The sequence below is a fragment of the Acromyrmex echinatior genome, chromosome 18 (assembly GCF_024713525.1).
Source record: "Acromyrmex echinatior isolate Ae372 chromosome 18, ASM2471352v2, whole genome shotgun sequence".
In the NCBI taxonomy this organism is placed as follows: domain Eukaryota; kingdom Metazoa; phylum Arthropoda; class Insecta; order Hymenoptera; family Formicidae; genus Acromyrmex; species Acromyrmex echinatior.
Window position 1 is genome coordinate 6,404,565 of NC_141869.1, and position 25,255 is coordinate 6,429,819.

At 34.5% G+C, this 25,255-nt stretch overlaps 1 protein-coding gene and 1 long non-coding RNA gene across 25 annotated transcripts in view; one reads left to right on the forward strand and one right to left on the reverse strand.

Moving 5' to 3' along the window:
* pxb (putative Hedgehog signaling attenuator pxb) overlaps positions 1 to 25,255 on the forward strand; it is a 647,697-nt gene that overhangs the window by 273,320 nt on the left and 349,122 nt on the right. The window lies entirely within an intron of this gene.
* Positions 1 to 25,255, reverse strand: part of LOC105144806 (uncharacterized) — a 450,557-nt gene that overhangs the window by 61,330 nt on the left and 363,972 nt on the right. For 2 of the 22 annotated variants that reach the window (XR_015548179.1, XR_015548171.1), the window contains exon 8: positions 1,239 to 10,534. The exons of 18 other annotated variants lie outside the window; for them this stretch is intronic. This is a non-coding gene — a long non-coding RNA (uncharacterized LOC105144806). Of the gene's footprint in view, positions 1 to 1,238; positions 10,535 to 11,095; positions 11,573 to 25,255 lie in introns of those variants that run through there. 2 more of the 22 variants (XR_015548177.1, XR_015548170.1) reach the window with 1 other exon arrangement.

Here is a 25,255-nt window from a genome sequence, read left to right on the forward strand (position 1 = left end):
ATCACATATAGTCGTTAAACATTTTATTTATTAATCCGTCCGAAATTTACAACGTTCAATATTTTCGTAATTAACTTTTTATTTAAATATTTGGTATAATAAGTTTATGTATATTATTATACTGGACCAGTAAAAAAAATGGAAAGATAGGATATACAAAAATAGGAAATCGTATTAATATCAAACATTATAAAACAAAATTGGTAAAATTTCTGCGAGTTTTATTGGAAGGATTCATTTTACCGGGAAATGATTTTCGGACACCCTTTGTGAGTTTAGAAGAACATCCTACGGCCGTTACTTGTTCCACCCTCGCATGTTTAACGGCGCGAGACGGCGATTTCTCTGTAAAGCTTCTTTTCGTGCGAAGTAACGAAACGCCATCCGGTCTTTCTATTTCCCTTATTTTTTTCATGTCTTCTCGTTTGTTTCTTGGCTCCAAAAAGTACAAATAAATATACGAGATAGCGGTGCGAGTAGTAGTCCTTAGAGGGATGAGGGCTAACGATTGGTTTAAGTACTAGTCGTTTCTCCGACAATAGGGTGTTTAGTGTCCCCCTCCTAACCAGACTCCATTTTCTATCCGGGCTTCCAAATTGGATTCCTATTTCTCCAAATCGAAAAAAGAAATCTCTCTCCGAATCGAAAGATCCTCTTCAACAGTACTTGCGTGTTCCTTTTTCCCTTTGTACTTTTCGCCCCTTCGACATTGCCCCTTTTCCATTTCGATCCCCGCTTTGGCTCCATTCATCTCGATACGTTATTACGCATTACGACTATTTCTTACGATTCAATCAATTTCATCCACGTTCTTTGTACTCGATCCGATCTATTATTCTTTACTTAAGATCCACTGAATGTTACAATCCGACTTAACGTCGAGAGCTGTTATGCACGATGTCTTTATTTTACTATATATCAAAGCATTGTCCCAATAATGTTAATCTAGGGTGTTAGAAAAGCTTAGTTCAGCATTTATACATATATATGAAGATAAGATTATTTTCAGAAAGAGATCCCTAATTGAAGCGATTTAATAAATGTTTTAATCTGATCGAAATCTGATCTATTTTTAAAAAGATAGATCAGATTCTCTTTCTCTTCTCTCTCTAAAATAAAACTATATATGAAAAATTTATAAATTATTTATAGCACCGAACAGTTGTGCAACATTCAGTATACAATAAACAAAATAAAGTATTTAACGTTCTCTATAAAATAAGTATCGAAATTCTATATTTACTCTATTTCTGACTTCCGCTTGTATTTTTCCCATGTTGTTTGCAAACAATTTGCATATCGTATCGAATTAGAGCGCAGAGAATAGTATACGTCATCAGACATTAATTGTCCTTGTTTGTGTACCGTCCAGTGGATAGTCTCGTCGAGGTGGTCTCCTGTGGCGTAAACGCACAGGACCCTAACTCGTCAGCTTCCACCCGCTCGCGAATGGAATTCCGCCCCTCCTTCCTCCCCCTATGACATTCAGGAAGACGCGGGAGAGTTGGAGACGGACCGGAGAGTTCTGATTCCCCAATTTGCAAGCGGGGACGTACTACCTCAGGGCACTATCGCGAGTTGCCGCCACAGCACGCCGGGATTCCACGGTTAATTTAGGTGTTGCGCTTCCTGAGGGAGTCGTCGACTACCACTCGCCGCGTTCTTCCAACCCTCGGGCCATCCCCAATGCCGAGGGGGACGATATCGTCACCGTCGCAACGCGGCGGACTCTTTTTCAAGTTTCCTACTGGTTCGACAAATCACTGCGAAGCTACCTTATCATTCAATTTCGTGCGTAATTCTCATGTGCACAGTCTCACAAAAGATGTGAACACAAAGTAGAGAGATAATCGTATTAAAAACTAGATTACATTTTATTGCATGTTAGAGTGTTGGCAAGCAGTTTTTAGTCTCGTCTATTTTTTTCTTCTTTTTTGTTCGCAGTGTATAACAATAGAAAAATTATATTTTAATTATTATATTTTAAAAAATATTTTGAATTTTTCTCTTTTGGTAGGATTTTTAATTCAGTGAAATGTTATTTGAAGACGAGGACATCCTTGTTAAAGCAAGAATGAAGTCAGTCTTTAAAATTAAGTAATTTTATTTTAATTTTAAGAATCAACTACTTATTTTTATGTTAATTTTATTTTTTTTCCTTTTCTTGGAAATGTAGATTTTTTTTATTTAAATGTAGAGTTATATATACGAAAACTGGTTAACCCGACATTCAGAATTAAAACAGAGTATATAAAATATAATTTCTTTTAAGCAGACATTTTCAGTGTTTTGGATAAATATAAATTCTAATTCATAATAAAAGAACAATACGAAATTTTGCAGCTATTTGTAGCTTTGAAAATTATCAATTGCGGATCGTTTTGTCTATACCCTCTCTCTCTCTCTCACTCTCTCTCTCTTCGAAATATTATCCGTTCGTGTATTATTACGAATGACACGAAAGAGACACGGTATTATTTGCATGAGTGTACGTTATTCAACAATAGATGTAGCTGAAATGCACCATTATCTGAATATAAACCTGCCTGACAGGATATCTGAAACACGATATAATATCTAATAATGCAGCATGATCTAATTGGAGTAATTGACTGTTGTCATAATTTTCAGATAAAGGTTACGTCATTAAACATAATACCATCAGTTTCAAATTGAAAGGATGGGCGGAATAAAGGCAAAATTTTACTTAGGCCTTTTTTTCTAGCAATTAGCTTTTTTAATTTTTTTTTAATATTGATTGTAATAGAGAAGATTTATAACTTCTTAAAGACATTACATAAATTTATTTAATATTGTATCTATTTATGTGTAACAAAAAAAGTAGCAAGTTATTTTAATTTTTATTAATATCAAGATTTTGCAATTAGGTCTTTATTCCGCCCATCCCCTCAATTATAAATAATACTGTTCAATTTCTGATAAGTATAAAAAAATGGAATAGTTCTCTCTCTCTCTCTCTCTCTCTCTCTCTCTCTCTCTCTCTCCCGATTCTGTACATAAATATTCAAATCATAATATTTTTTTTTAATTCACAAAATATTTTTTTAAGGTAAAAGATCAAATACGTTTATATTCTTAAAATTTTTTTTGCGTGATTTATTTGCTCCGACGTAATTAGTCACACAATTTCCAAGACGACGCGACGGACGGGTAATAGAACGAAGGCTCCACGATGTGTTCGCGTAATGATGGTGATCGATCCCGGTCAGAGAAGCCCGCGTGAGAGAGGATTCCTTGTTGACTGCTTAGAAGTCTATAAATACCGAGTCGAGTATCTTAAATGCAATCTTCCAGCATAGCTTTACCCTCGCAGAGCTTCCGCGCAGCTTTCAGGGCGGCGCGGACCCCCCGCAGGCTCCGGTCGTGTTTGCCCTTAAGTGGCACGAGAAACCCGCTTCTGCCAGGGTTCGCCCCGGAGATTCTTATGAGCGATCCGTGTCGTCGAAATGGGACTGCCATTCTTCGACGATCTTCCCGCCACGTCGGTGACGTTACTTCGCTCTCATTCGATCAGCCAGAAGATGCTCGACAATAACGAGGATCCCTTTACGGCATTCCCGTCGAGTTACGATCAAGTTTCTCGCTTTCAAAGGGAGAGTTGCATCTCCCTTCGTCGTTCGGGCTAACGCGATGAAATGAATAAAGTGCTGCGTCGCGAGCTGCGCATAGTATCGTGTCTCGAGTATCATCGACGACGTATCATATTAAATGTTAATTGATAGTTTGAAGTGTCGGTAACAAATCTTATCGGGATGTGATGCTGATGTAATAAACTATGTAAAGTAAACTCTCTTCGAAGGGAAGACATTGACCTTTCTTACAAGGAGTGGCACTGAAGTGTCGCTCTTCGATTTGATAAGCTTTGAATGTTTTTTTTTTTTTTTTTTTTTTAAATAAGAGGTACATATTTTTTTATACATTCGCATTTTTAAGAGGTGAAACATCCTTTAGGAAAACAGTTATTCTATTTTGAAGCAAATATTGTTGAAACTGTGAGAGATGGAAAAATGTTTGAAATAAAAGTTAAATGGTTTCAAGAGTACTTTATAATAATAATTTTAAAAAGTTTGTTTGGATAAAAAAAACATTTTTTTTTATAAGAAAATGATTAAAAAATATTTAAAAAATATAATAATTACGTACTCTTAAAACTATTCAATTTTTATTTTAAACATTTTTTCTATCTCTTATAGGTTCAACAATATTCACTTTAAAATAAGAATAATCGATTTTTTTTTCTAAGGAATGTTTCACCCTTTAAAAATGTGAATGGGTATGTATAAAAAAAATACTGTGTCGTTATTTTTGTGTAGAATACAATATATTAAAAGTTTATCAAAAAAGAGAAAAATACTTCAATATCTTTTCTTGTTAGTTTCATTAAGCGATGATATGCTTCTTCTGCATACTTCTTTATTGTCTTCTTTTCCTTCTTCTTCAATGGTATTGGATTTCTAATCATCATGATTATATAATATCATGTTTTCTTTATTATTTGTAAACAAATAAGTATACAACTTTAATAATAATATTCAGTTTTAATTTAATACTTATAAACAATGTAAAAACTCGAGAACAATTGAAAGAAATAATTTCATTTGTCGTGATATGAATAATAAATCACGTTGAAAAAAATATGGATGGAACATGTATTTATTTTTCAGAAGTTTTATTTTTATCTCTAGAAATATTATAAGAAGCAAATTATATGGAGAAGCATATCAATAGTTTTCATATTGAAAATAATAGATTGTAAGATTAAAATGTTAGAAATTTAAATAGCGATTTAAATTTTAAAGAAATAAATGAATATTAAAATTTTGTCGAGTTTAGTTTTTATCAAGAGAATTGTAATTTCTTAACATTTCGAATGTTGAAAAATTGAACAAAAAATATGATTTCAAATTAATTGATGGCTAAGAAAACATTTCAAAGAATATTAGCGAAAAATGCAGGATTTGTTGGACTTTCTGTATATCACGTTGTAAAGTCGTTTTGTGCGCGCGTTTCTGCAAGACTTCCTAATGACTCGGGACTGTCACGACGACACCAACGACTTCGCGTTCATTAACCGTAGCAACCGCCATGCCAGCCGATCTGCTCTTTCCGTTGATGCGTCTCGGGCCTTAACGCGGTCGCATTATTGCAGACTCGTGTTTTCAGCGGCCACACACGCGGATGCCACGCGTGAGTTTCTCGCCCTGAACATTGCCACCATCAGTGTGGACCACGGAATTTCTCTGGTCTATCCATTGTCTCGAAATTATTTTCCCAGAATCATTCGTACGAATTACACATACGTGACTACGTGTGTATAAATCAGACGTTAAAGAATTTAACTAACAAAGTTAATTAACATTGTTATTCGTATAATAGATTTGATTGAAAATATTGGAAAATTATATTTTATTTTTTTATCCATAAAAAGCGTTGTTTTTTTTTAGATTAATAATCACGAACAAAATTATTTATTGAATTTTTAATTGTATAATGATAACAAGATTAAATTTATGAAATCGAGAAGTAAATACAATAGAATTTTATTGAAATATTTAAGCTAAAATAAATCTTTTTCTGGAATCGATATTTAATTCAGATGTAATTTCATTTGTGATAATTTATTGTGTAATTCAGTTTTTTTTTTATAATAGAAGGGAATAAATTTAAAAATATCCACACATAAAAAAATGCTTTTTATATTGAGAAATTACTTTACAATCCAATTAATATACTTAGACATATATCGGCTAATTAAGAAAATTCATAAAGAGATTAGAGCATACAAATAATTATAAGATTTTGTTTTTTCTGGCATAGTGATGACGACACGTACTATCGAACGAAAAAAAATGATTATTAGCGAAAGAATCATCGTTTTGAATTAGTCGATTATAGTCATCAAATATTTTTTCGCGTTTATTTTGCATCCTTCTCGTTGGAATTCTCGTTGTTCGCGATACTCGAGATTCTCTTCGCTCTCGACGAGGTCAAAATTATCCCTCTCGTACCGTCTCGAAGCAATGTGATGTTTGTCTTTTATCGCATCTTGTTGCGTCGCGATGCCGAGTGTTCGCTGAACTCGATTTAAAACTGTTACTTTTCATTTTAATTTGTGACAACTAAACTCGTATTTAAATCTGAACATTCATTCTATTATTGTTTTGCGACTTTTGATTATCACAATTATAATTAACTTCAAATAAGATAAGGAAGTATTTTGTTCAAATATTTTTATTTTCCAAAATTGCATATCATTGCATTTCTCATCTATTTACTTGAAATTGTATGCTATTTCATGTAAAAGTTATGTATGTATATCAATTTCTCTCTTATAAATTTATTTTTTTGTCACTGCGTATAAATTGTAAATTAGCGTGACTTACGTAATTCTCTCTGTACTAGTATTGTCTTGATAAATGATTATAATAAAAATATAAATAAATAAATAACAATTATAAAAATAAATTTTAAAAAATTAAGTGTTTAAATTAATAGCATTTTAAATAAATGTATTCCGATCATTAGTAGAATTATATAACTGATTGCAAAAAAAATTGCGAGGATTGATCTTTTAATTATTTTTATTGTTTTAATTGCACGTGAAATTCTAGCTGTTGCAGCAATTATTTGTAAAATTCTATTGAATTAATACGGATTGAAAATTTTATTTCTGTTATAACTATTTCATGCTGTTGTATTTCAACCGATGTGTTGTATCAAACAATGATTGTAACGACGCAACGCGTGCAGTGTATTTGTAACGGTACGTAACAATGCAATGAACTCTATCATATACATTCGGCAAATTTGCATTGATCGTGCGTACGGAGGATAAATGCATCATCTGGAATTGGCTTCGTTCGCTCGTCGACGCCTACGATCGTCGGCGATAATGAGAACCGGAACCCTCATGCAAATCTTCCATTTCCGGCTCAAAACGGCAATCGCAAGGAATTAAGCGATACTATAAAATGACTACTGACTCGAGAATGAGAGAGATTACATTGTGATTCTTGTAATACTGTCTAGCTAACAATTTGCGAGCATCTATGTTGTCAACTGGATTTCGTATAGATGCGCATCTTCTGTAATATTTAAATATATGTAAATATTTACACGAGATATTGAAGATTTATTTCTCAAAGTAACGTAAAATATTACTTCAGAGGAATGCCGCACACATGCACCGTACATTTTTGATAATATTTAATATTAACTCACATAGTATGGAACATTCCGGCAATATTACAGCAGTGTTGTTGCAATATTGCTGAAACGTTCCACGCTGCCTGAGAAATATATCAAGAGAAATCTGAAAAATATTTATATATTGTTAAATATTATATTTGTATATAATTTCGTCATATAATTTAAACTTAGGTTCTTTTTTAAATGTAAAAAATAAAGTTCTTTTTCTTATGTATTATATGCACTACGTAATACTACAACGTAGTCTTTCCTTCCATTGAAAGCGTTAAGAGGTCGTAATTACGCTTGCTACTCTCCCACACTTATCATTATCATTTTATCGCTTGTACATGTCTCACTTTTATCTTCAATCCTCGTTTCACTTCGTAATCCTCAATTACCTTTCAAGAAGAGATGATCTCAAGATAGTTCAAAAGCCAACGGATAAATGGAATCGCGAGCTGAAGGCAACGAGAACACAGATGAGACATAGATGAGACGATCCTTTAAGAATTTCAATAATTGCACATTTCATTCGGATAATGTTATTGGTTTCTTTTTTTGCTTTTTTTGCTTTTTTTGCTAAATCCCCGGAGAATTCGCTGCAGGTGTAATTCATACATGGAATTATCTTTCGAAAAAGCTATAGTGAAATAGGCCGCATAATACTTGCGCCGGTTTCGTCGGAATATAGCGTTTCACATAAAACACGACAGAGATGCGGGGTGGGAGAGTGAGCAGAGAAGAAGGAGGGATTGCTGGATGCACCGGAAGCTGTGCCGTAACGATACTTTACGTCGTGAAGCGGCTTGCGTCCTCACCGCCACGCCCCCGTAAGAGAGACTTTAATATCCTGTCCTTTGATACCCTTAAAACTCGTCGCGTTCAAACTCGAGATATCTGCACGTACGATCCAATTCCCTGAATAGAGCGACTGAAACGAATGGGTGGTAACTGGCTAGACATAGCTACGTGCCAGTCTCTCATGTGTGGCTTGCCGAGAAGGATGTTCCAGAATGTCGAACTCCCACTCGGAGGATGTTCCACTATGCTTCGATGACAAATGGTTGACGCGAAAAAGATAATGAAGAATTACATTATCGTCAGAAAGTTTAAGACCAAGGATCTGTATGTTATTATGTTTTTAAAGATTAATATTGCTTAAAAGAATCAGATTTTACTTATTACATTTTGATAATTTGATCCATAAATTACACAGAAAGAATGATTTTGCTGAAGTATCTAAAAATTTGACTAGATACAGATTTGAAAATCATTTTGTTAGAGCATTAAAATAATTACTAAGAAATTTCAAGCATGCTGATAGTGCAACAAAACTATTCGTATACTATTCAATATACAAATTTATTATGTATATTATTTTAAAAAATCATTGTATAAGAATTCATTTCATCTATGATAGAAAAGTTGTTTTTTTTTATCTTACTATTTTGACATAATTAGTTAGTTCTAAATTTTTTCACGTGTGATTCTAGAGATTCTCGTTAATCTGTATTAATTAAGTTTTTTGAAAATATTTGAATCAAATTATCAATTTATGTAGTACTTGCATAACAGTTCACGTACATGTGTATTAATTATTATGTATAATTATTATGTATTATTATATATAATTACTATGTATATTTTTCTTGAAAGTATTATCAAAAAGTCTTACTATCAAAATATTGATCGCGTTAAATATCAGACAGGATGAGAAACAAGTGATGTTGAAACCTTTAGTAAATTAATTTAGTGTTTAAGCACGCGAATGTGCCATTATTATTGAAAGAAAAGTAAGGTAAAGAGGTAGTTTACTAATCAACGAGGGAGATTTCGCGTGCGACCAGGCTGCAAGTTAAAGTGTTATTCAATCCTCTGAAGGATTCGGGATTTAGGTCAGTTCTTTCGTGCCGAGTTCGATGCACTCGTTTCTGCAAACCATCTTAGTTTCAGTATTTTCTTTGGACGGACTCCAATGCGCTGGGCGATTCGCGGAAGATGATATAAAAAGGAAGATTCGTTCCGTTGATGATATCGTTTGCGCTACTTTGGGATACATTTCGTGCGGATCGAGTAAAGTGGCGGTCGACGTGTCTCGTTGATTGAAAGTATCGGTTTAAGTGCGAGGAATCGAACGCAGCTCCGTAAACGCAATGTCGTGTTTATATGATCGGTTAAAGTTTGAATTTGAAAATTGCTTTCGAACGAAGAAAATCTCTGTGACAAAAGTAAATTCATCCAAATTACGATTTACCGAATTAAATGGAAAATATCTACGCTAGAGGAGCAATCTTAACATTTTGTTTTAGAAGCTGAGACTTAATTCTTTCGCTCTGCTCATTAAGAATTGAAAAAAACTTTGAACTAATTTTAAATGTTTTAATATAACAATAAAATTAAATAGTCATAAAGATATGAGATATAATAATAATAAAGATACAAATTATATATTCATTTACTACACAGAGACATAAATAAAAAAATTTTTTACTTGCTTGCAGAATAGACATTTAAAAAAAAAGAATGTATTTGAAAAAAATATACGTCTATTTCTATGCAATAAATTATTACATCAAAATTGCAATTCAAAATATTAATGATTAGAATTATTCAAAATATTGAAATTCATTTTCTAATAAACTTTGTTTTTTTTTAAATTGTGTTGTATCGCAGTAAATGAGCGATATGCTTGCTTATCTATAATATGAGCATAATTGATTCCCTTCTCAAACTTTAATTAATTTAAGGGAAACTTTTTTCAAGTTCAAGTGAATAATATTGTTTTAGAAAAAAATATTTCTCTTTCGGCTTTTTGGTGATTGCAGCAGAGGCGACGAAGTCCCAGTTATTCGCGGCTCATCGAAGTTCCTCTCACTCTCTCTATCGTAGAGGCGATAAATTCCGATTGTCGGCAGGGTGAAAAACATCCCGGAGCGCCGTCGGGCGAAACTCGTATATTTTTTTCTTTTCCTAGACGAAACGTGAGAAGGTAGACAAGCGGTCAGACGTTGTTGTACCCGCTGGAAAATCACCTTGCAGAGGCCTTGGGTGACACGACCCGGGCGGGAGTGGTGCGAAGTTGGTAGTCTGGCTAACTCGCGGCAGTAGGGGGTTCGACCGACGTAGAGCGGCGAAGGGCGGCAGCACCCTTTGTCGGCCGACGGTAGCATTGTTTCCAGCGGCCATAAATTGTCTCCTGCCTCGCTAGGCCCGCACTTCCTTCCTTCCTTCCTTCCTTCCTTTCCCCGAGCTCGCAGACGCGCCTATGGCTGCCTTCTCGATCTTCCTTACCGCCTATTCCCGACCAAGCCCCCGATCCACCCTACGACAAGGATAGCATTGGTCGCAACGGCAACTCCCTTCATCCCTGGAACTATCATGGTCGGTGGTTTCGACCTGACCATCATTGTTTGCGCCAAGAAACACGTAAGCGCCTCATATGCGGGCACTGCCATTTTGTCTCTCGGAAACTCTACTATATTTAAGTTATGTCGGAAATGGATGACATCTATTTGCTTTTTGTAGAAGATAATCTTCCCTCTCATGGGGGGATCTTAATCTTCTGGTCCAAATAATCTACCACAAAAGTGTAAAGACAAAAGAAGTGATATAACATGTAGTTGCAATAAGTTTATGCGTCTTGTTCAAAATTCCCCAAAATTTTTACACTTAAAACAAGATAAATATATTTTCGGGCATTGAACAAAGAAAAAGCAAGGATTCTAAATGCAAAACAACGCGTACAATCAACGCGAACGGACCTAATATTACAATTAGAGGAGCACATTTACTATAATTTAATAAAGACCGTAGCATTTCCTTTCAAATGTCTTTTGAGACGATTGACGTGAGATGTAGGTAATACGGTAAAAAATGCACAACCATATTCTACGTTATATTATCGGAAGTAAAGAGCAGTGAATTCTACAATGAATTCTACATTTTATACATTTTTTCCGTCAAACTTTTACTGCATTAAATATATCGGTTATACTATGTAACTCTGTTGCTTTATGGATTTTGTCGTAAAATGTGTCACGATAAAAGCAATGTCTCGAGAAATGCGACATGACCAGAGACGTAGCCACGCATTGCTTTGTTGCTGTCTTTGCCGGCGCCATTTTCTTGAACTACCGATCATCCCTTAGGTGACGTGGTCTCCCAGCGAGCTTTCATGTATGCTTCCTTCTTCGAGCCGTACTATGGTACGTCTGTCCTTGTCCGGCATCTCCCCTTGAGGCCAACTTATCGACTTCGAAACAATATCTTCGACCTCAGGGAGAATGCCGCGTTCGTGTCATTTATATCGTTTATGCGTCTGAGCGTTTCGGAACGGCGGTGTGGCTGAGCTCATATAATACTGTCACAAAGAAATGAATAGAAATGGATAGAATAGACGAGTGAGTAATTTCACAAATAATTTGTACACTTCTAAAGAAATAGACACATCTTGAATAACGATTTATAAACTGTGGACCTGTAGAATTATATGTGGATCCTCAAATTATGACACTTCTGAGTTTTTAATTTGTAATATTAAACCGTTAATTTTTCTTGGAATTTTAAAAAAAGTTAATAAAAAATTAATATTTATCGTTGAACGTAAATCTTTGATTACACATTTTATAGCACATTGATATTCGTGTTTTTTTTTATTCTATCGTATTTGTGCTTGGATTCATATGTTAAACCACTCCTTTCGTGATTTTATAATCTTATACTGGTCCTATAATTTTTCCGTTGATATCACGATTCACTGATCTGAAGCGTGAAAAGTTGGACCGTCGCGATTAGGCCCCTCTTTGAACATAAAGCGAGAAGGGATGTGCGGGAGCAAACACAATGTATAACGCTGATAATGCGCGACTGTTCGCGCCCCGTGGATGCTTTATCTGAGATTTCCGCATTTGCAATAGCGAACTACCATAAAGAAGCGTGTTTGCACAGGGGAGCAAATGCGGCAGGAGAGGTTGCGGGATTGCGGACTTAAATCCGAAGGGGTACGGCGCGCGTACTTTTTCCTTTTAACGTTACACTCGACTTGGCCCTCGGGGGAGTTCCAGTCGCAAGATAATATCTCTCTCGACGATCGTGCCTCCATACGGATGCCGCGAGCGGAGTCCCGTCATTAATTCGATACCTCGCACGCGAAATACGTCCAGCCAAAAAGATAAAACTATTTCTCATGTGACAAAAACGTCGATTTTATTGATGTTCGAAATATTACCGGAACAATTTCAGTTGGTCTCCGTTCTCCAGTTCAATCGCGTGAGATACATCAGTTTGCGAAGCTTCAAAAAAAATCTGGACTTGGTGTATTTGTACAGAAAAGGTTTGCTGATAAAATAAATCAATTGAACTATTGAAATAATTCTTTCTATAGAATCCACTCATCGGATGAAAATTCGAAAATGTGAAAAGTTTTTAGAATTTTCTTCCAATTAAAAATTCCGAAATTGATTTTCCGATCATTGCTCCAAGTTGTAATGAATATTTTCTTCAGTCTGCTATCCTAAGAATATATCAGATGTTTGCAAAAAATAATTCAAATTGGAAATTTATTCTTTTTATGAAATGCTTTACCTGCTTCCATACAAAAATGAATGACCTTATTGAATTGTTTATATACACATAAAACAGTTCAATAAGATCAACATTTATAAATAAATAAATAAAAAAATATTTAATTAAATTAATAAAAAAATATATATTAAATTAATAAAAAAATATTTTACAATATAATTTCATAATAAATTAAACAAAAATTTTTTAATTTCATTTGAATTATTTTCTTAAAAAAAAAACATGTCTACTTCTTATTGAAATAATTTTTTATCTAGATTCTAAATTGCCAATTTTTTTGTTTCAAATTTTTTATTTTCAAATATAAGATAAAAGAATCTAAAGTAAAAAAATGTTTTCATAATTTTTTCCTTTTATTAAATCAAAAATTGTATAATACATCTTTAAAATAGTAGAGAGCAAATTCTTAAAAATTTTTGAAAATTGAAAACATAAATACGTTTGTAATCATAAATTAGAACATTTGTTTTCTTACGACTAGGCGGTTAAGAGACCGGCAGAATTCTTGGGCCAAGCAACCGTTGAAAATGTACGATGATCCATTTCCGAGCACATCGACTCTCCGACGGATTGCAATTGCATCTTCCTGGTGCGCACGACGACGACGACGGCAATGGCACCGTGTTAGAGACTTTGGTTGGCATCAGTCCAATCGCATGGATTATTAGATTCGCCCCCCCGAGTACACGTCAATCGATGCTTTTCAATATTGCGATTCACCGTTTTATCTCCCTTTTATGTTTCGTACAAGTAATCCATTATTTTTCTCAAGCACATTCCTCTCTCGCTTTGAAATCATTAATCTTTCGCTGATTCTTCGCAGCGAATAATCTAGCGGTATCATTGTCGTAAAGAATCTCATGTTTTCGTATTTTTATTCACTCCCAAAATTTTTAAATTACTATTCTTTCAACAAGTATACGTATATATGTATTCCATATTCGAATATCGTATTGTAACTATTGAACAATTTGTATGTTTAGATAAGTATATCATATCTAAAATTTAACCAGGATATTTAAAGTTTATATCTTGGTAATATTGTAGATAAATATCTAAGGATTAGTTTGCTATTAATGGTCGTTGAAATAAATTTCAGACGTATCTAAATTTTTTTACACGAGCCAAGCACACATACCGTGATGCGCACAATCTAATCTCTACAACGGTCGATTAACTCCAAACGGTTAATCTCCAATTGTGTATCATCTCTACGAGGGCGTTCAATTTTGGCTAACGTCGTGGAATGGGAAGTGAAAGTTGCGCTTGTTTTCGCCGCGTCGAAAAACTCACAGAGTATGAGCGTAAATATTCGCTGGCGTCGGTGCAAAAAAACAGAGATAATGGATTTTCAATTTTAGTACTTCCGTTCGAACGCGGGGCGGGGGAGAAGAATGCCACTACTAACACACAGAAAAAAGTTGCATCCACCAATGTAACCCCACCCGCGAGGAATAATATCTCTCGTTTGGATTTTCATCTTTCTCTCAGTAACCCATGTGTTCATTTCCTTCTACTCTTATCCCGAACAACAGTAAAAGAAGACTCTAAATTTGCGCGCACTCGATATTTCCGAAGGATACAAAACGATAAAAGAAAAAAAAAATGGAAAAGGATAAAATGCATTTATATTAATTAAGCAGGTCAGCAAAGTAGTAGACATTAATAATTAAAATTTTTATACAGATCTAATTGAAAACGTAAATAGCATCTAGTAAAAGAAATGAGAGAGAGAGATATTCTCAGAAAGTACTCTCTAAATTTCGTGGAATTTAGAAAAATGGATTTTATTCGAAGAGATTGAAAATTGATCCAGTCTTGAAAAAAAGAGTAAAACACTACTATTCTTGTTTAAGAATGGCAGATTTTCACTCTTTTTAGAATGAGATTTACTCTTTTGGAATGAGAATCACTCCAAAGGAAAAATCTCAATCCCTTTTTTGGAGTAAAATTTTATCTACCCTGGTATTACACACCAAAAAAGGGATGGAGAATTCACTCCTTTGGAGTGAATCTCATTCTAAAAGAGTAAATTCTAAAATCTCACTTCAAAAAGAATAAAAATCTACCACTCTTGAACAAGAGTGACATTATTTTTATTCTTTTTTCAAGACTGGCTCAACTTTCGATCTCTTCGAGTGAGATTTGACTCCACGAGAAGCGTTTAAAGAGGCAAAATGAAATAAAATGCAAAATAAGTATGAAATTTAAATGCATTAATTAATTAAAAATAAAGAAAGTTAGATTGACAAACGAATAGACTAGATAAGATCGTAGAATATCTTAGATCTCGGTAAAGATGAGAAACGTATTATTTAATTTATCAAGTAAAATACATTATCTCCCTTCGGGAACTTGCATAATTTATAGTCCTACATTCACGCGTGAAATGTTTGGCTGTACGCAAACAGGGAGTTTGCATCATGCAAACGTTTCCTCGGGTAAACAGCCGCTTTACACCATGCGGAAATTGCTAACACCATTATTCATAGCAAATTGATGTAAAATGCAACTGCAGCGGAGCGTCATTTCTCGTTTAACTTTGAAAGCACGCTGAAACTTCATGAAACTATGTATTATTACCACGGCAATTAATAGAGATTCAATTGTGTAACATCACTAAAAGTACATTAAGAATACATAAAACGGGCTAATTTTTTACTTTTGAAAATGTTTAACACACGAAATTATCAAAACAATATAACTTGTCCTTTTATGTTTATGATAACTTTTTGATGTTAAACGATTCTCTAATTACACTTCAGTTTAAACGTGGACTCAAAAGGAAGATTGATTCTCAAATTTGTGAAAAAACTTGGTTGAAATATATCGACGGATCTTCTAAACGTTCGCGGATCCATCTCTGTCCACAAATTTTGTTCCGCGTCGTAAACACGCACCGACGTGTTCTATGGATAGTCACGATAACTTCTGCCTTCTCGTAAACGTTTCTCCCTCCTTCCTCCCTCCACCTGAAAACTTTCTGAAAGCCGTACTGGAGTTCGGCGTTGAAAATCAAGCGACGGTATTTCATCCCGCATCAACGCGACGCAGCATAGTGCACGTTTCGTTTTGCAAATGATCATTGGTATACACGAATGTGTGCATAAGTAGGGGGGATGGAGGGGGGAGGAATAGGAGAAGTAGGGAGATAGTAATTATGGGCCTGGATTACACATTGGGAGTTTAGGTGAACCTCATTGTATGATCAACCCTGTATACACGTAAATAATGCAGAACAAGCCCGCAAAAATGGTCTCAGAAATGGTGATGACAGCAAATCTTGAAATAAACTGAAGTTATCTTTCAATAAAAATTGAAAATGAAGTAGTATAAATTTTAATTACTATTTTTTTCTATATTAACATTTCAAAATTATTTTATCTAATTTAATTCTAACTTTACACTAATTATTTATTTTTCGTATACATGGTTACGATAGGAGTAACAGGAGTTTAGAAAATTCTCTCCCCTCTCCCACCCTCCCGCTATCATTTTTTCAGTGCTTGAAAAAATTACTGTATTGTGATTAATTTTTTTTATCAATCGTAAATAAATTACAAATACGTCACTATTTACTCAGGAATAAAGATTATAATTACCCGTAATTGTTCCTTTATTTACTAATTTTACCAATAATAATTTCATTGAGATTTTCGAGACCTCGGTGAAGTGTGTATTAATTAGAGTTAGTGATAATAAATGTTTTGTAACGATTTTATTCTAAAATAGAATTCGAGAACTGATACCTCACTTAAGTAGGGTATAGAATGACGTTAAAGTTTAACTTTCACGTGTTAAAATTTTGATGTCTATTTCACTCTTTGTTTACAATCGCTGTTAGAAATTCCGTCAAAGCTCCTTCTCTGAGATTTATCATTATTTTATCGACTGACTTTACTGATGACTGAAGTAAATCGGGGGTTGTTACTTCGTGACTGTTATTAGAGGGTCTTTATGCGACGAAGCGTCTTCCACATTGAAGTTGTTTCCTGCGGCGGGATTCTACCGATTCTACGGAAGGATCTCGCTCGCAACTTACTAATTGAAAGCTCCCGGTAGAGACAGAGAGAGAGAAAGAGAGAGAGAGAGAGAGAGAGAGAGAAGGGAGCTTCTCTCCAGGCCAGTAATTGTCTTCCAGGTGGCAAAGAAAGCCTTCCTTCTCTCAACTCCTCTCGATTCACGTTCTCCTTTTTTCCGGTTCTTTGCCAGCAAAGAGATCTTTCGTCGCAGAGCGGAGGACGAGTGTAAACTCTTCTCCTGAATCTTTTCACGGATTCTTTGACCGAATTGTCTTGATTTGCGCGCGCAAAACAATTGACTGGCACCGGTAAAACCACTGCGTTTACACGACAGTAGAATCAGCGGAACGATGGTGAATTCAAAGAGTCGAATGGCCGCATCTCTACGACTGTAATTTCGCGATTATTTCGTCGAGAAGCGAACAAATACGAGTTGAGAAAGGAGAAATTCTTTTCAGTTTTCAATCGGTAACTTCTCTTCTCATTGTGGTATTCTAATTCCTACGAGGATTTTTCGAACTTATAGAGATTCGTCTTTTTATATATCTTCATGTAAAATCGATCTTAATCAGTGAACTTTACAGTATATACTGGAGTGAACTATCAAGGGAGAATCTCAATTCCTAAGAGCTAGATGATGATACTCTGATGCAAAGATTGTACTGTTCTTCTTCTCTTTGTCAAGAAAAAATTCGCTGATTGATTAATATTGTTTTACTGCTATAAGTTGGAAAACTGTTTGAAATTCCCAACCTCCGAAGCTTTTTATTCTCGATTTCACTGCACTTGTGGCGGAAGATTGAAAAGGCAAGAAGCAGAAGAAGAAGCAGAAGAAATCGTCACTCGCGGAATCGCACGATCTATCTTGAAGGGAATCCAGCCGACTTTTCATTGATCCTTTGACGCCGACATGGTAGGGTGCAAGTTTACTTCTCGCATGGGTGACGTTACTTGAAAAATTCACCGCAAAACTTTTTCTCTCTCATGGAAGGAGAGGTGTAGGAGGACGTACTTAAAGTGCCGTTAGGTGCCGTGAAAACGATGCCGAAGTGAGCTTCCGTAAAATCCTTGGTGAAAGGAAGGGCCCACGTGCGTATTTGTGCGTGCATTTGATCGTGAATGAAAGTAGCATTGTAACAGCTGAACTATAAAAACTGATTGGAATGTATTTTAAACAATTTTTGCAATCTCCTTCAATATTAGATCCTCCAATATTAGCTCTACTGTTTCTTGTTGACTTTGAATTTCGGTTGTTAATTAAACAGAGAACTTATGTTAGTTGATTTATGACGACAGAAGCTACTTTAACAATGTAACTTCTGTGCGGAACGATACGATAACGACACCCTATGAAATTCAAGTGAATGTCAAATGTAGAATTAATCCAATTGTTTTGACATATCTTTTCTCTTCTCTTCCATCGCGTGGTACGAGGAGCTAATTTCAATTTCAAATTCTGTTGAACTGACAGTAAAGTAGTCTTTACCTCCGAATAGTTAAAGGGTAAAGTTTTAAGTTTTCATTTTCGGAGTAATCGAAATTGCTAAAACGATTTTTAATTTAAAATGACTTAAGGAGGTTACAGGGACAACGTTTCCGCAATGCAACGATCTGTTATTATTTATTGCATGCTATATTTGGAACTGAGATACGAGCTTCGAAATTTTCGAGATATTGCAAATATAAGAGCATTCGAAAAGATATTCGCGTGCCATCGAAGTGACCATTTGCGGATTTAGAACGCATTTTATTGAGTTAAAGGGAGTGGGCGAATTTATATGCCTGTCTATAAGTACACCCGGCTGTGTGTGCTCTATTTTGGATGCACTATTTCTCAACGACATGCGCAACATCTCCTCTCTCGCGTTGATGAATGCGCGAGAACGTGCGCGCATTGCTACAAACTATTACGAGATGGCGAGCAAATCCTTGTAGAAACTAGTGAACGGAAATAGGACTGCGGAGGTGGGTTAATACGATCCTTTAAATGAAAACATCTCGTTCCTCGCACTTTCTGCGTACATCCGCGAATGAGATTTCTAGAGATTTGCGTGCAGAAAAGAAGGAAAGAAAAGAAATTTCGGTTATCATTGTAAAAGGATCTTTTCAATCGATATAATTGATAGATTTTAAAGGATTACATTTTACATTTTAATTCTGTTATATGTAACGATCTATTGTGCGGTATAAATCTGAGTTTTAATTAATTAGTTAAAAGAAATAATCCTATTTCCGGTCCAAGCGGATTTTGGTACTTATAATATTTAATACAATATTTATAATTTAGTAATATATTTAATATTTATATTAAATATTTATATTAAATATATTTATGCAAATTTTTGTAAATATATTTTTTAATTTTGTAATCTGCACATCAATTTGGTTTGTTGGATTTGAAACGCAATCGCGAACTGAAGCTGAAATATTAATTGAATTGATCATTCAATTTAATAATGACGCTAATGAGCACGATGGTGATAATTAGTCTTAATTGATACGTATTAATTTTTTCTATGGCAAAATGAAATATCTTGATTATATTATTCATTAATAATCGCTTTCAATCTGTTAAACTTTTTTTCTAAAACAATTTTCTAGAGGAGTTTCTGCTGGTTCGCAATATATTCACAATATGCTAAACAATAGACTAATATTTTACATACAAAGTGGAACTTGGCAGACCAAAAACCAGTCTATTCAGACTTATGAGACTGCCCTAAATTTTTTAGGTCTATGTAGAAATCTATTGAGAGAAACGAGAGAAGCACGGAGGTGGAAGAACGATGGCAAACTTGGCTAAAAAAACTTGGCGGAAAGTAAGGGTGGAGGTGGAGGCAAACGGAAGCGGAGATGGAGTGCAATGACAAAAGTGCAGTCATCATTCCCAAAGAGTACAAGTCGTGCTCGCTTTAGGAACTTGCTCGATCTTCCTTCGCTTGTCTTGTAATTTCGCGAGGATAATGCTCTCAGAAAATAGTAGACACGAGAAAGTTGGCGAAAATCGTGCCGCTCGAAAGAGCCGATATCATAAAATAGAACGGAAAAAGACGCAATTTGCAAGATCAATAAGAAATAACGCTTCCAAAGAGGAGAGTCAAACTTTAAGTACTGCTGTAAGCGTATCAAAGTCCCTTATTATTCGGATATTCTCCATTATTCCGCTTGAAATCCTTCGAAACAGATCGAACGCATTTGAGCAGCGTTTTATATAACACAGTGTGTTATAAAAAACTCTTTGCCTCTCTTCTATAAGGAAATAAAATTTATATTTCTAACTTTTTACAGAAATTCTATTAAATTGTCATAAAATCGCAAATGAACGTTTTTTGAAATAGATTAAAAATATTTGAAGAATTATTTTATATAATATAATATTTTTTAAATGAAGGAGAAGAAGTCATTTATATTAATAAATACATTATACTTATCTATTTCGCAAATTTTTCGGATTATACAGTTTCGATTTTGATGAAATTGCCGATGACGAAGAGGAATTTCAAGAAAGATTCCTCAGAAAGTATGAGGCTCTCTTTATGTTTGAAGGAGAAAATCCCCGGAAAATTCCAGAGAACGGGTTGAAAGACGCTCGCAAATGTTGCACTCTTTTGTGCGTTTTAACGACGAACCATGTATAGACGACATTCTTGCCTAATTGATCCCGTTTATCGAGCCATCATGGCGAATGAATTCTTTGAGAGGGAATTCGACGGGGGCTTCAAATCTCAAGGCATCGCGTCGTGTCGCGCCGTATCCAAGCCATCGATCGCGCATAGATGAAAAAGTTTTGACGGGATTAAAGTTCGCTTACATGGTACATAGTGAAATTCCGTCAAACTAGCGAAGCGTGAGCTTTGTAAACTGGATTTCGGGACTGATAAAAAAAGTCTGATCTTTACTTATCGAGTAAAATCGTTAGCATATATGACAGGCCGCGCGTGAAATATTGAATATTTTTCTATTAAGACAATCGTTTAGCTTTCGTCGATCAACAAAATGACAAAATTGATATTTTTAAAACGTAATGTTCTTAATCTATTCATATCCACAACACTGAAAACAATATGTGGTTGAATTAATTTGAATAACAAAGAATGTGAGAGTTTTCAGGTTACATCTACTAGAATTCTAGTTAAAATAACCGAAATTCTGATTGATATAATTACAATCTTCTGATTTATCTATCTGTTTTTAAGATATTTTTCTAGTGCAAGTTTTGACAAGCTGTTAGCTTGGTTTTCTTTTTTATTTTTTCCTATTATTGGACAATTTTCTCACAGGAACACTGACGTGTCAATCCCGGAGCAGTGACACGATTTACAATAATACGAATAATGATGTCATTTTTATAAATTTTTCTTGTAATATTATCTTTTTTGCTAAATATATTTATCGATACGAAATGAAACTTGACGTGATATTTTCCGATATTTCTTTATATTGAAAAGCTCTTTCTAGTTTGAGAGAAAATTCGGTATTGAATCGTAAGTCACTACTGCAAATTAAACATCAGTCGTATGTTAACGCTAAGCTAAATGCAATTTGCATTTTGATGAACATTTAGAGAGAGAGAGAGAGAGAGAGAGAGAGAGAGAGAGAGAGAGAGAGAACATGCAGAATTCAACTCTATTTTCCTCCTCTTTACCGATCTTGTTCAACGCGGTTAAGCCGGAAGCTCTTAATTAACGCCCCTTTCACGAGGCATTAAACGTATCTTTCGCTTTGAGAGCGTCACACAGCAACGTCGATTCGATACTTCGAGTCTGCCAGGTAGGAAGCTCGATGTTTCGCGCTCAAAGAGTGCGCTACACTGATAAGGTGATGTAAAGCCAATCTCTTTCGCATGAAATGACAGCGTCGATTGCTACAGCACGATACGCCCGCAGCCCCCGCCTAATTAGAGTTTCGTTCGCTCGCAAAACGTATCGGCCTTCCCCTAATTAGAAAGGTACAACCCATCCCGTTGATACCAGCCTCGTTTTGATCTCATTCTCGAATGCGGGTGCGATTATGTCATGGTACAGCTCAATCGACGAAATATACTCGTGATAAGATAGCAATTCATTGGATTAAAAGAGACATTAATGGATTATTAACTGCTCTCTGTATGATCTTTACTGATGAAAATGAGAATATTCCATGTGCAAAATAACCTGATAATACAATTTAATTCTAGATTAATTGTATGATGCATTCAGAACGACTTAAAGCTTAAAAATGATGGAATTAATAATATAAATTTAAAACAAATAATATAAAGAAAGGATGTATTCGTAAATTTGTAAAACTTGTAAAAATTTGTAAACTTTTAAAATTTTTAAAAAATCGTAATTTTTATTTTTTTAATTAACATAATTTCTATGTAATTTACTTTATAATACATTACAATATAATGTAAGAATTATAAGAATGAATATATATGTGTATTGATTGTCAGTTTTTTGCATTTGATTTACACGGGCAAATACATAGATTTAAAGAACGAAAATTAAAATTGGATGTTTCAATTTTTACAGAATTTTGATTTGAGTCTTTTTAGAGAAGTGAGTAAATTACGGAATTACATGAGCAGCGTATATGAGTATTCGGTTCAATGTAATGCAGTGAATGTTCGGTAATGCACCCATTAATTGGGTTACCTTTGGAAGGCTAGGTCACAGCCGCTAGGTTCGCATATATGGAATGCGAACACTTCTGGTTTAACAGCCGCGTATCCGCATTATCGGCCCATCTAGGGCGAAAATCGAATTCGTGCCTCGTATTAGCCGGTCGACGAAAGCTGGCAACATGAGGAGAACATCGATCGTCGATTTGCGTTCTAATATTGTCAGTCGTCTTATGTAAGCTTCACAACATTGTTTTTGAGTTTATGCATATATTTCGATATGACTTGGATCTCAACGCACTAAAAAGAATTGATTGAATTAATCTGAAATAATATAATCCGTAATAATATAACAACTAAACTGATGAAATATGATTAATAATTTTAGTTAAAATAATCGGACAAAATTGATTGCGTTCTAGAAAAATAAAAAAATTTTTGATTAAGTACGAAATTATTTAATTAAGATAACAAGAAATTCTGTTTAATTCTTTTTCAACCATTTACGTTAATCAAATTATCTTTTATTGCTCTTTTTTCTTTTATAATGGTAATAACTGGATATGTGGGTATTATTATAATATACCCAATCAATCAAAATTTAAATCTGTGTTCTGATTGTATATCAAAATATTTGATTGTAATAATCAAAAGTTCTGTTTACTTCTATCAAAATTTGCTCAACAAACATATTTTGTTATCATCCAATCATGATTGTTTTTTTTTTAATACACGTTTTAAGATTTAATATGCGCTGCATATAGTTTAGAGATATATTATATTCAATTTTTGAATTAATAAATTTATACATTTTATATAAAATATACTTTTACACATGTTTTATATATTTATATATATTTGCGCTCTGTGTTTTTTAATAAATAAAGACAGCTTTTAATTTATGCAGTTATTATTTAAAGGAAGTAGAGATTAATCAAAGGCATCCCTGATGCGCAGTGCGACAAACTGCAAATAATATTTTATTAATTCATCACTGCACCGTTTATTGAACGTTTTCGCAGCAAAGATTAAAAAGTTTACAACATTTAACCGCGAAGAGACCGCTAAGAGTTCTCGGTTAAACAGACTCGGTTTACCGCGTCTATTTATTTTAAGCACCCATGAATGAATATTTAAACGTCGAAGCCTCGTGATTTCTAATATGAATCTTTATCTTTTTCACGTTTGCAGCTTTTTGCAGCCGTTATCTCGGCCCCAGTGTATCCCGAACTTTCTGTCTCTCTCTCTTTCCTCTTTTTCTCTCTTTCTCTTTTCTCCTCACTCGCGCGTCACGAGATCAAATATTAAAATCTCGGCGGTAAGAAGCATCCTGGTTTTACAGCCGCGAGGGGTTGCAGCGTCCGCTCCCGTTGCAACATTCATGAAGGGGAATACCTCTCAAAAAGTCAACGACGTCGATCCCTGCGCTCGTTCCGTTCCCGCCGCAATGCGCCCACTTTTTACATATAATTTTTATTGCCCCAGCTATACATCTCACGAGCGAGATAAATGCGCGTAAAACGGTTATCCTTGATAATTTTATGCTGTACAAACTAACGCTGCATCTTTGTACCGGATAATTCTCTTAATAGATGTTTTTGTATTACGTAAATAAAATAAAAGATGGAAATGCCGAGAACGGTATATATATATATATTGTATAAGTAATACAAATATTTATCGTATCTTTTACGATATAATGCCGCGAGCGAATTTTATCACGATTATCTTTTCAAGTTCATATCGTCTACTTGAAATCCTTCCCGCAGCGAGTATCGGAGGGGATTCTGGATTTCTTCATCGCTGACAGAAATGGAAGAAGCTACGATCTGACTCGAATTTTCGCTGAGCCACTTTTGCATCGTTATAGCCTGCATCGCTGCTTTATATTTACGGTGCCACGCTCAGACGGTGAGAATGTAGAAACAGAGGAGAAACGAGCACGAGGGCAGAAGACGGTTTAGTAGACAGGCAGACATAATCCCCTGTCACGCCGCAGATAATCTTGCTCGTTTCCTCTCATCCCCTTCCATTTCTTCGACCCCTTTCTTCGTGCGCCGCGTGTGTGCTGTTCTTCACAAGTATGTGTCATGGAAATGTCAATAGTGTGGAAGGTGATATTCGTGCATCTAGTATTATGCACGCACGCATACGTAAGCACGTCTACGCGAGTGATGCATATTCATAAGATTTTTCAACGATACGGTTTAAAGTCGGCTTGGACGGTGTACTCACATTGTGCGACTCCTGTTTACATTACGTAATGCTAAATACTGTGACGACAAATAATGTCCATTTACTGTTAAGTTATAATTGCTACCGTATGACGTCTTCTGAAGAATGATAAATAGCCTTGTTTTTAAAGAAGATTATTGTGAACAAAATGTAAAAAAAAACTCAACTAATTATATATTTTAACATATGATCTAATATGGCCTACTTGATGAGTACTCTAAATTCTTTGGAGTGAAATCTCACTCTAAAAAGTGAAAATTCTGTCACTTTTGAAAAAGAAAGGCAGAATTTTTAATCTTTAAAGATAAGATTTTATTCTTTAGAGTGAGATCCTATATTGAAAAAAAATTTACGAAGTTTTAATAAATATTTGTTTAAATAATATCAATGGGATATTTGCGTACAGTAAATAAATATTTGTTCAATTAAAAAAAATACTTAACTTTAACTTATTAAAATTTAATTTTAAATTATAAATTTATTTATTGAAATATTGTAAATTTTTTTTAGTGTAACCCAAAGAATTAGAGAGTAAGTAATTTACACGAACAGTTAAAATCTCCTACACTTATTTTGAATCTGATTACCAGTTTTCAAT